This window comes from Equus caballus, chromosome 13 (assembly GCF_041296265.1).
Source record: "Equus caballus isolate H_3958 breed thoroughbred chromosome 13, TB-T2T, whole genome shotgun sequence".
NCBI classification, from domain to species: domain Eukaryota; kingdom Metazoa; phylum Chordata; class Mammalia; order Perissodactyla; family Equidae; genus Equus; species Equus caballus.
In genome coordinates, this window is record NC_091696.1 from 10,823,458 (window position 1) to 10,836,111 (window position 12,654).

Here is a 12,654-nt window from a genome sequence, read left to right on the forward strand (position 1 = left end):
ACCCAGGTCACAGGATGAGTAAGAGGCAGGACTTGTCTGTGAAGGTGGCAAGTACCAGGTTCTGGGGGGGGGCCCTGGACCCAGGTAAGGGGCCTGGTCCTTGTGGAAGACAGGGAGCCACCGAGAGGTTTGGCGCAGAGACAAATATGAAGCAATCTCTGGCCAGACACAGAGCTGGACCAGAGCTGGAAAACCAGAAAAGACTCTGATGAAACAGTGCAGGTGAGTGGAGAGAGGGGCCCAGGAGGGCCAGGGTGTCAGCTAGAGGGACACTAGGGGGTCAAGCCAACAGCCTGTGGGGAGCAATCAAGTGCAAGCTGAGCAGGAGCGAGGCCGCCCCACTTGCTAAGATGTGGGTGACTCAGACTTGGGCAGGGAGCAGCCATGGCGAGCATCGCAGCACAGGAAGCAGCCTCACCCCCAGGGGGGTCTGCGAACAAAGGTGCAAAGAAGGGAGCCGTGCGGGGACCAGGGGAGCATCTCCAGCCAGCCATCTCAAAGCCAGGGTGCAAGAGGAGCCCACAGAGAAATCCGGAAGCCAGGTGGGTCCAGCTGCTGCAGCGGGGCCTGGCCGGTGTAGACGTTGCCGGAAGCCTAGGGAGGCCCATGGCGTCTTCCTGGGAGCCAGCCCAGCCAGCAATCTGGAAGAGGAGCTGGCACACAGGAGGTCCCCAATCTGGAAGAGTGGATCAGGGACACTCAGAGGAAAGACGAGGACAAACTGGAACCTGTCCTCTGCTTCTGTCTCTCCCACCTCCAGCTGTGTTAGGTCAGCTCTGACTCAGACCCATAGAGGAGAGAGGATTCTAGAGACAAGGTTCCAGACAACTCGACCCAGAGAAAACCACAAGGGAAAGACGGAGCAGTTGGCTGAGACCAGACACCTGGGGAGGGGGCAGGTGTAGGGCCACCTGGTACGGTTGTGTGTGTTGTTCACTGCTCAAGGGCACTTGGCTAAGGGATCAGTGGGAGCTGAACCCCTGACCCTAGCATGAAGCTGCACCCACCTGGAGTCGGGGGTGTCTTTTCCGAATTTATATAAGACAACGTTTGAACTTGGGCAAGTGGGGAGAAAGAGGGTGTGTTCCAGCTGGGATGGGAGTACCTTGGTGTGTCGGGGGTTGAGCGTCTTCCAGTGTCTGTCTTCCCCATCTGTGGCCAAGACTGAGGAAGGACCATCCCCTCTGGAGAAGCGGGCACACATTTTCCTTGTTAACAGTTGGACTGACCACGAACAGGCTCGGGGCATACGGTGACAGTCCTACAATCCCCAGAGGGCAGAGGTGCAAACTCGGGCAGTGGCCCAGGCAAAGCTCTTTCAGAGACAAGCTGCCTTTGGATGTGATGAGCTCCCCATCACTGGAAATGTGCAAGCAGGGCTGGATGGAAGCTGGGAGGGCTTGGTGCAGGGTACGTTGGGAAGCGTCAGGTGGCAGTTCAGCGACCCACCCCTCCCGGGCTGTGAGTCAAACACGAGAAAGACCTCGAGGATGGGAGGGTGGGGCTCCCCCCGGTCTCTCCCCCACCCTTTCTCCCAGCTCGCTTCTTTCTGGAACCAGCTTGGGTATTTAGAAGATTAATTTCAGGTTTGCGCAAAGCGGGGGATTAGGAGGGAGGGGACCGAAGTTCTCTGTAGGTTGTTAAGAAAACATCATCTAAAAAAAGACTGGGGTGAAATCGCTCTGGATCCAAGTTCCGGCTGAATGCGCCACTTACCAACAAGACCCTGGGGCTTGTAGCCGGTAATTCCCTTTCATTCTCTGCAGTCTCAGGACCAAACCCCGGAGCTCAGGGACGTTAAAAGACAGAGCATGGTGGGGTTGCCTCCATCCCTCAGAGCAGGCGGGTGGCGGCACCTACCTTCACGCCCACCCTGCCGGGGTCCAGGCTGCAGACCTCAGAAAGATTCTGCTCTGGGGACCACTGGTCCCTTGGTCCACCGCTGCCTCCTGCATCACTTCTCAGTGTTCCCGGCTCAGAGAGGGCACAGGCTCACCCCAGCACACACAGCAAGGTGCTGACTCCGGGTCCGGAGTTAGTCCTCTGAACAATGGAGGCGGTGGGAGCCGCTGGACCACAGCAGGCTGTTCCCAGGGCCAGGAGACAGAGCCCATGCCGCCCAGTGTCCTAGCCTTTCTTTTTTCTTTTATAACACCTTTATTGACACATAATTCCTACAGCACATAATTCACCCATTTAAAGAACACAGTCCAAGGGCTTTTAGTGTATTCACGTAGTTGTGCAACCATCCCCACAACTGACTTAAGCACCTTCCCGTCACCCCAAAAAGAAGCCCTGTGCCTTTGAGCAGCGGCCCCCCAACCTCTACCCACCCAGCCCCTGGCAGCCGATAATCTACAGTCTGTCTCTATGGATTTGCTCATTCTAGACATTTCCTGCAAATGAAATCATACGGTACGTGGTCCTTTGTGTCTGGCTTCCTTCACTTAGCGTCATTTTCGAGGTTCATCCACATTGTAGCGTATGTCAACACTTCCTTCCTTTTTATGGCTGAATCATACCCCCGTGTGTGGCTGCCCCACATTTTGTTTATCCTTCATCCACTGATGGACACTCGGGTGCTTCTGCTTTGGGGCTATTGTGAATAGCGCTGCTGTGAACGTGTGTGTACATTTCTACTTCTGTTGGGTGCCTCCATCCTTCTGAAGAGAAGAAATGAGCAGACTGGAAGTGTTCGGAACCATCCCGAGGGTGGGTGATAACAAGAGTGGGCAGAAAGATAACGGAGTATGGGGTGGCCTTGGCAGGCTTCCTGGAGGAGGGGGCATTACTCCAGAGCTGGAAGGACAGACAAGAATTTGGAGAGATGAATGCGCTGGGAAAGGCCTTCTTGACGGGAGAAACACCCTGAGCAAAGACCTGGGGAGGAGGTGTGAGGGCCCCATCCTAGAACTTTGACATCTTCTGAAGTAGCCATGGACCCAGAACTGTGGGGGTGTGGGCCCTCCCCACCTTGGAGAGCAGAGGGTCTCAACGTGCGGACCCTGGACCGGCAGCATCCACCTGACTGGCGAACTTGTTAGAAATGCAGATTCTCGGGCGCAGCCTGATCTGCTGAATCGGAAACGCTGGGTGGGGAGGGGAACCAGCAACCTGCGTTTTAACGAGCCCTCCAGCGGACTGATGCTCTCTCGGTGTGAGACCCCCTGCTGTCAAGGCTTCGGCCAGCGCCCGGGTGTGAACAGTGTGAAAGGAGGAAGAGAGCGAAGAACACAGCCCACAGGCCCTGCCACTGTCCAGGCACCCGCTCAGCTCTGACCACCCCACCCCCGAATGGCACCACAGCTCCCTCCCCTGGGGACTGTGTCCCATGCTTAGGACCTGGCCTAAGGCTTACCTCCTCCTTGTCGTTATCAGCCCCCTCCGGCTGACCACCAGCCCTTTCCCCACATCCTAACCCCACCCCGCCTCACCCCTCCTTTATGTCCTCTTCAGGGGCTGGTACAGGCCAGTGCACACAGCAGGTGCCTACTACAGACCGGAGAGCAGAGGAACAGTCCATGAATGAATGATCCCTGATGGCGTCAGTGATGCGCCTCTGCCCGGGTCTGGGCGCTGGTGCCTCGGCCATTCACGGGGGCTGAGAACTCCCGGGGCGACAGACCCTCAAGTACCACTCAGCAATTCCCGCAAAGACGCGACGAATCTCGCGGTCATCACTGTGACAGGAGGGAGCCAGGCACGAAGGGTGCGTCCTGCAGGATTCCGCTTACCTGCAGCTCAAAAGCAGCAAAACCAATATCCCGTGGGAGAAACCAGACCAGTGGCTGCCCGAGGGAGGGAGAGCCTAGCTGCGGAGGACAAGGGGACTTTCTGGGGTGAAGGAAATGTTTCGTATCTTGATGAGGGTGGCGGTCACCCAGGTATGCGTTCGTCAAAACCGTGTCACTGGACACAAAGTGAGTGCATTTTATCGTATGTAAATTATACCTTAACAAAGCAATCTTACTTTTTCAAAAATATCCCCCAGGATGGGGTGCTCCTCTCTTGGGAAGGGCAGAGACCTCAAAGATCCTCCGTGATCGGTGCCTCCTGCAGCCCCCCATGCCCTGCCCTGAGGGCCGAGCCCTCCCCGGGCCCTGCCAATCTGCCTTTTCCCCAAAGTGCTCTTTCTGCGATATTGGCAGATCCAGGGACCAGCTACTGGGTGGTAAAGTGGGTTCTGGGCCAGCCCTGCCCCCCCAGGGCCTCTCCTGTCTCCCCAGGCCCTGGGCTGCCCTCTCTAGACCCTCGGGCAGCACCCTGGCAGGTCAGATCTGGGTGTGGGCAGAAGCCAGGCGGAGGGATGAGGAGGCAGGGAGGCCCCCAGAAGGAAGTGACTGGATGACTTGGGGATCTCCATACAAGCAGGAACAAGGGATAGCCCTGGGTCCTCCCCTGGGACCCCCAGCGTCCTCGGCACCCAGGCAGCCAACCTTCCCCTCTCTCCCTCCAGCTCCTGCAGGCCCTGCTCCAGCTCTCAGACCCTGCCGCTTGACTTAGGAATTGTGTTCATTCATTCACTCAACAAACCTTCACTGGGCACCTGGTAGGTGCTGGGCAGAGCACAATACAAGCCGGGGCTCCAGCGTGAGCACAGCCACAGGGCATTGCCCTATGTGAGTATGACATGCGGGTGGGCACACAGGAGGGGCAAATGCCCATCTTATGGGTGTTGGGAGGGGGGCTCCTCAGAAGACAGAAGGACAAGCACCACTTGATCAAGCAGAGAAAAGGAAGAGAATTCTCGGTCTCGGGGTGGAAACCTCTGGCATATTCTGCATCAGCGCATGGCTTGTTATTGCTGGAAGAGCGTGCACAGACAACAGGGAGGTGGCCTGGGGGCTGGAGGGGCCTGAGCCGCAGAGCGCTGGGGACAGACCACGGCAGGGAAAACAATCACTGTCCCGAAGGTGGTGAGAAGCCACAGAGATCTTTAAGCTGGAGCCAATGTGGTTCGATTTGCATTTTTAGAAGCTCACAGTTTTGCTACAACGTGGGGAAGGAGTTGGAGGGAGAAGCTGAAGGCAGGAAGAGAGGCCAGTGATTGGACCAGGGTGGGAACAGCAGACACTGCAAAGATCGCTAGTTGTTCACCAAAACACTTCCTCTTCTTCCTGGGACATGGCTAAACAAAGTTTCCCAGGGTTCCTTGCAACTGGGAGTGGTCTTGCGCCTGAGCTCTGGCCAATAATGTGACAGGGGGTGATGTGCACGCTTCAAGGCCTGGTCCACGAAAGTCGCCATTTTCGGGTCTCTGCGCTCTTTCTCTTTCTGCCACCGAAGGTCAACAACCAGGATGACCTTGGAAGCCTCCAGCTGAAGATGGCAGAGCTGCCAGGAAGGCAGGAAAGAGGCACGGGGGTGGGGCACGTGGATGGAATGGCAGCTTGGCCCAGACTCCCACACAGACAGACACATCTGGGGAAACTCCCACTGACCGCACATGAATGAAAACAGACATCTACGGAATTAAGACAGTCCCGGGGTTTGCTGGTTACACAGCAGGCCTTACACCGACTAGTACCGAAAAGAAGCAGAGAAGTACCACTGGGATAAAAATGGAAACCAGGTGACGTTGGCTTAGGGACTGGGTGGGAGATGGCCCAGAAACAGACTTCTCAGGTGGAAGGCCGAGGGGCTCTGTGAAACCACGACAAAACTTCGGGTAATCCTGCAAGGCTTGGACTGAGAAAATGTGGAAGGCAGGCCGTGTGCGCACTGCACCTGTAGCTTTAGAGAAAGTGGCTGGAAAGAGGCAGGGGGACGTGTGTGTGCCACTAAGGCTGACTTCAGTCAGGCACCACAAGAAAAGCTCGGGGAAGACTGGGCCAGCTCGTAAACACAAGTAGAAGGGGATAGACAGAGTCAAGAAACGAGGGGCTTTCCAGGTTTGAAAAGGCAATTATTTCTGGCTTTTAACTTTATGTGTGTTATACATCAATAAAAGCTACTCTGAAAAAAATGTGTTCCAAGGAAAGAAAACTAATTCAGGAGTTAAAGCATCATTTCAACAAAAACTCCAATGGACGTCCCCAAAGGAGTTCAATAGGTAAATAAAAAACAACTGTAGGAAATTTAAAACCTGTTTGCTCGAATTTTTTAAATGTAATAATAAAACAGTTAATGATGAAAGTTGAGCAATATCCCAAAAAGTAGAGGAAAAAAGGGGAGAAAGATGGAAGATGAAAGAAAAGATTAATTGAAGGTCAATTAAGAAAATCCAAGGCCTAACATTGGGAGCCGCAGAAAGAGAGAGCAGAGAATACAGAAGGGGATAAACTGTGAAAGACACACAGGAGAGAAGTTTCCAGAACAGGAGGGCCATGAGGCTTCAGATCACACCTGGCTGAGCAGACAGCACAGTGAGTGAAACTAATGGAGAAATGCACAGAAACGTCACCGCGAACCCCACTAGGTGCACCAGCGGTGGACAGGTGGCCCTAAACATTTCTGGTGGCAGAGGCGGAAAGGAGTCACCCACAAGGGACTACAGACCAGCTACAGAACTCGCGTCCACACCACCTCCTACCAGAAGACAACAGAGCTATGCCTTCCACAGTCTGAGGGGCAAATATTTTTAACCTTGAATTCTAGACCCATTCAAAGCGGCGACCAAACTGGAGAACCAGACAGTGTTTTACACCTGCAAAGTCTCAGCAGGTTTACCACCTACCTACCCACTCTCCACCCCCTCCGCCCCCCCCCCCGCCCCCCGCCGCCACGAAGGGAAAAAGTAAGTAAACCAAGAAAGACAAAGAATGGGCTGCAGGCAATGGTGGTTCCAGCCCAGAGGAATAATGACAGAAAGAGGAGGGTGACAGGGTCACGGTGAGCAAAGAGGGTGGTGGAGTAACAAGCACCAGAGCAAAGGGGCCCGGAGAAACGAGAGATGCTGCAGATTTGGTGGTATCCCAGCCCCGGAACGTCAAAAGAATTTAGGATGCAATAAATGTGAGCAAAAGAACAGCACCGAGAAACTTCCAGAGAAATAAAAGCGAGACTTCAAAGAAAAGACGCTCACAGAACCCCTCTGAGTTTCGAGGGGAGCACTATTTACATAATCGTAACAATGGAAGCCCTCTACTTACTTTCCACTTTCATAATCAGCATATGCACAAAGCAGAGAAGGCTGAATTAAGGTTCAAGGATGCAAACATTTTCGACCACCACAACAGAGAAGGACAAATGACAGCTGTAGGGAGGGCAGAGTGAAGAAGAGAGTTGACATAAGCGGGAGAGGCATCGATGGCCTTATCCTGTGCAGCACGTTGTCAAAATTGATGAAGCAATGGAAGTTCTGAAGATAAATAACAGTAACTAAAAAGGAGGGGGTAACTATGTGGGGAGGAGAGGTGGGGCTGGAGGGGCGATAAAGCAGTTGAATCTTCAGGTGTCAGAGCAAGGTGTCAGATGTCTAAAACTGATCAATCAAGAAGTACCAAGATGGTAGACATACGTCATCCCCCCTGGCCACTTGAGTCTGGGCTCCTCTCCATTTTTTGGGAATTCCTCCTCCTCCCATAGAAGGGGAAATGCCCAGGACTCCACTCCTGCCCAGCCGCCATCGCAGCCAGGCTCAGGGCCACGCCAGCTCAGCCAATCAGATGCGCTCGCTTAGACTGTGACGCCAAAGCCAGGAGATGGAGAAGCAGAGGCCACGCAGAGCCCATTCTGGCGAGACTGGAGGCTGCTTGGGGAGGCCACGTTCAGCTTCTAGAAGTGGCAGGGGCCGCAGAGCAGCGTCCGGCATCAGAGGGGCTGGAAACACAGGCTGCAGTCTGGGCCCCACAGGGGTGTTCACCAGGCCAATGCTGGGATGTGACTTGGAGTGTCGTTCCTACGCGACTTCCACGTGGATCCCCAGCCTCCCGTTGACTTTGTGACTCTCATGATAGATTTCTAATAAATGTCCTTTCCGTGTCTGTTACCCAGCGTTGGTTTCCATTGCCTCCAACTCAAAATGCTGACAGATCCAAGCGATATGAGCACGTTCTTAGAGACAGAAAGGTAATCTCCAGGGGGAAGTGGAAACAGAATGGATCCTAGTGGGGTCACTGAAGAGGGGGAGATGAGCTCTCTGTATGAGCTTTTGTTAACCCATGTGTAATTATTAATTTGATTAACATTTAATTTATATACTTTTTTTTTAATTTCAGGGGTCAAGTTCTAGTTGACGACAAGGCTGAGGTGTGACAGTCAGGGGAAGTCGCTGAGTGGTGTGCGGAGAAAGTCACCGGCCGGGGTGTGACATGGGGGACCCGCAGGCACAGAGGCCACCAAGTGGTGGTGTGAGAGAAAGCCTGTGAGTGGGGCCTGAGTCTTCACCGCGAGAGGGGTGAGGTGGGTGGATGAATCGGGCCGCCACGGATCCTCAGAGCTGTGTCTGCTGCCAGGCCAGGCCGGCGCCCTGCAGCCCCGGGAGACCAGACTGGGCACTTGGTCCATTGCCCCAAGCTCTCCCCAGGCCCCCAGGCCCATCTTCCTGCCCACCCACTGGCCCCTCCCACCTCGTATCCAAGTCTGCCCAAATTCTGACCCAAACCTGCACGAAAGATTCCCCCAGCCTCATAAAGTCCCACACTGGTGTGTGCCCAAGAGCGACTGGATTAGGGTTTCAGACCAGTCAACAGTGATGTGGGAATGGACAGAGGCTCTCCCAGAAGGAGAAGATGGGGGTCGGGGGAGGGGAGGACTGGGCTCCCGTCGCACATCTGCAGAATATCCAGGAAAGAGAGGTGGTCTGACTGTGGTTGGGACCTCAGATTGCCGGGCCATAAGCAATGGGTAGATGCTACAGGGAGTTAGAGTGGGGTTCATTACAGAAGCCCATGTGGAGGAGTGAGTTGCCTGTCAGGGGAGGTATGTAAGCAGAAGCTGCACCTCCACCCAGCTGGGAGGGTGTTGGCAGGATTCATGCATGGGATGAGAATCTCCTGCCACCCTGAAGCTCTAAGAAAAGGAGGTGGAGGAGAAGAACAAGGGGAGAGAGGAGAGAGCAAAACAGGCCCCACGGCAAGAAGGGAGACGCCACAATAGCAGCTGCCGAAACAGCAGCTCAAGATGGAAACCCGCCCTTATTTGTGGGGAATTTATTTCAGCAAATGAGAGACAGTGATGATGCTCAGGCTGTCTCCTGAAATGAATACCATCTGGAAAGAAATACCACATTCAACAGGACCAATTTTTTTCCCCCGCTAATGAACTAAGCCAAGTTTTGCGCCCATCTTGATTTATCTGTTTAGAAAGAAGCTCTTTATTCCCACGAGTTGGGCCTCCCTTCTGGCCAGATAAGGGCTCACCACCACAGAGAAGTGCCGTGTCTGAGCTTTTTGGGAAAATGATGTTTATTGTGAAATGTATCAGCTATACGCCTAGTGGATTAAATGGATAGGTCACTTTATATGATAATTATGAACAACGAAGTACCCATCCCCTGATTTAAGAACCAGAATACACTTAGAAGCCCCTTGTGTGCCTCTGAAGATTGCTACTGTTCCAAATTTCAGGTTAATATTGCTTGTTTTTCTTTAAAACCACCCACATATGTATCCCTAAATAATACATTGTTTCATTTTGCTTGTCTGTGACCTTAAGATAAATGGACTCATCCTGCCTACATTCTTCTATGACTTTCTTCTTTTGCTACATATTGTTTAAAGATTCGTATATATTGATGTGTGTAGCTGTATTCACTTTGTTTTGATTCTGTTTTCCACGCAGTGACCATGGATATTTTTCGATTGACTTGTGGATGGAGATGTTTTTCTTTTTTAATTTCCAAATGTATACTGTTTTTCCAGTTATCTATTTATTGTTGATCTCTAAGTTAACTTCATCGTGGTCCTAGAGTATAGTCTTATGACACACATCCTTTGGAATTTGTTGAAGTAAGCTTTCTGAACAAACACGTGGTCATTTTTCATTAACGTTCACGTGCCCTTGAAAAAAATAAGTATTCTCCTATTGTTGAGCTCTCTATATATGCGCTTGATCAAGTTTGTGATACATACTACTAAATCTTTTAAATACTTTCTTATTTTTATCTACTTGATTTGTAAATTATTGGAAGCAATAAGTTTAACTGTCCCATTATAATTTTGGACTTTCATATGTCGTTTTTTGTCAGTCAATTCTAACTTTACGTATTTTAGCCTATGTTATTAATGTATAAAAGATTAGAATTTTTCTCTCTTCCCAGTGAATTAACTCATTTATTCCTCATTGCCCTTCTTTATCTCTAGTAATGCTTTTGGCCTTAAAGTCTATTTTTTCTGACATTAATATAGCCATCCCATTTTTCTTGGTTTTTTAAATTTGCCTAGAATATATTTTTTCATCCTTTGATTTTCATACTTTGTGTCCTTATGTTTTCCGTGTGTCCTTTGTAAATAGCATATGATTGAATTTTATCTTAATGTTGTTCAATAGTCTTTGTCTTTTTAACTAGAGAGTTCAGTCCATTTATATTTTAATGGTTGGAGATCAGTTTGGGTTTGTTTCCACTCACTTACTATGTTTTCTTATTTGACCTGTATTTTCTACTTCTCTTCCCCTCCTCTTTTTTTTTCTTTCTTTCTTCCTTTTTTTTTTTTTTTGGTGAGGAAGATTGGCCTTGAGCTAAGCTCTGTGACAATCTTCCTCCATCTTGTATGTGGGACGCCACCACAGCGTGGCTCAACGAGCAGTGCACAGGTCCAAACCCACAAACCCTGGGCCGCTGAAGCAGAGCATGAGAACCCAACCACTACGCTGCCAGGCTGGCGCCTTTTCTTGTCTTATTTTGATCTGTGTATTAATTAGATATTACTGCAATACTAATGTATAACACACAACACCAAAATCTCAGTGACTTACAACAAAGAAAACGTACTTCTCACTCTCGGGTCTGAGGCTGGCTCCAGCTCTGCCTTATCTTCTCACTGTTCCACGCTGTGAGTCTGCTCCAAGAATATCCTCACCGGGACCAGGCTGACGCAGCAGAGGCCATCCGGGGCAGGTGGCAGAGGCAGAGGCCAAAGCACATGACACAGAGCCAAATCATGTGAGGACATTTAAAGCCCCTGAGCTATTTCTACTCCCATTCCATTGGCTGAAGCAAATCACGTGGTCGAGTTCGACGTCAATGGAGGGGTGGGTAGGCAGAGTGAATACTTAATGAACAATATAAATCCCACCATGAGTGATGGAGGTTTCAGGGTTTTTCTCTCTTTTTTTGCATTTCATTTTCCTACCTTGCCCTCATGCATTTGAGATATATTATACATCTATTCATTTAGCCATTATACTAGCTATTTTAACATGCATTCTTAATAAATTCTAAAGTTATTTCCTCCTGACAAATCTGAGAGGGCTAGAACTCTTTAAATTAAATTATGCTCCTTCCAATTTATGTGCTACTTTTTACCAGCATTTTTGTATTAAACTGTGTCCCCACATACATTAGATGTTATTATTATCGTATATAGTCAGTGTTTATTTTTTGCCCTCAAATTTACCATGATTTTTTTAAACTGCTCTTTTTTTTAAGGTATGCTTTTTTTTAGTGAGGAGAGATTGGCCCTGAGCTAACATCTGTTGCTAATCTTCCTCTGTTTCTTTTTCTTTTCTCTCCAAAGCCCCAGTACAGAGTTGTACACCTAGTTGTAAGTCATTCTAGTTCTTCTATGTGGGATGCCGTCACAGAATGGCTTGATGAGCGGTGTGGAGGTCCATGCCCAGGATCCGAATCTGCAAACCCCAGGCCACAAAAGTGGAGCACATGAACTTAACCACTCAGCCACGGGGCCAGCCCCACCATAATTTTTGTTCTTCATTCCTTTTTGCGTCTCAGTCTTTTCCCTGGAGATCATAGTCGTTCCTTAAGTATAACCCAATTTCATTTCCTCTAGCTTGAGCTGAATTTTTGTTTATCTGAAAATGTCTTTATTTCCCACTCATGCTGAATATAGAATTGATTCATTCCTTCAACATGTATTTATTTGGGGACCTACCATATGCCAGGACACATCCTAGACATTTGGGACACCTGAGTGAACAAAACTCAAAAACTTTCTGTGCTTGTGGATCTTACATTCTGGAACAGAGGATAAAAAGCATAAGCAAAATGGACAAATCACAGATCTTATATGCTACCATGTGGAGACCCACATCAGAAAGGATAAGTAGAGGTTAAGGGAGATCAGAAATGCCTGGTAGAAAGAGGACATATGACAGCACTACATAGGAGGGTCAGAGTGGACCTCTGAGAAGGTGACCCACATGGGAAAACTCCTGTGAATATCTGAGGGGCAAGTATTCCAGGTGGAGCAAAGAGCTGGTGCAAAAGCCCTGACACGAGTGTGTGCTTGGCACAGTGAAGGAACAGCAAGGAGGCCAGAGAGGACGGAACAGAGTGTGCAAGGGAGAGAGTACGAGAGGAAGTCAGAGATAACAAAGGAACTAAATAACACAGGGCCTGTAACCATTGTAAAGACTTTGAGAAAATGAGGAGCTACTGCAAAGTTTCAAGCAGAATGACGTTTACCTGGGTTTTACAATGATCACTCTGATCCGTGTGTGGCATCCACCGTCTTCTGGCTTCCATCGTCCTGTTGAGAAATCAGCTGTCAACCAAACCCCCATTCTTTCCCTGATGATCTGACTTTTCTCTTT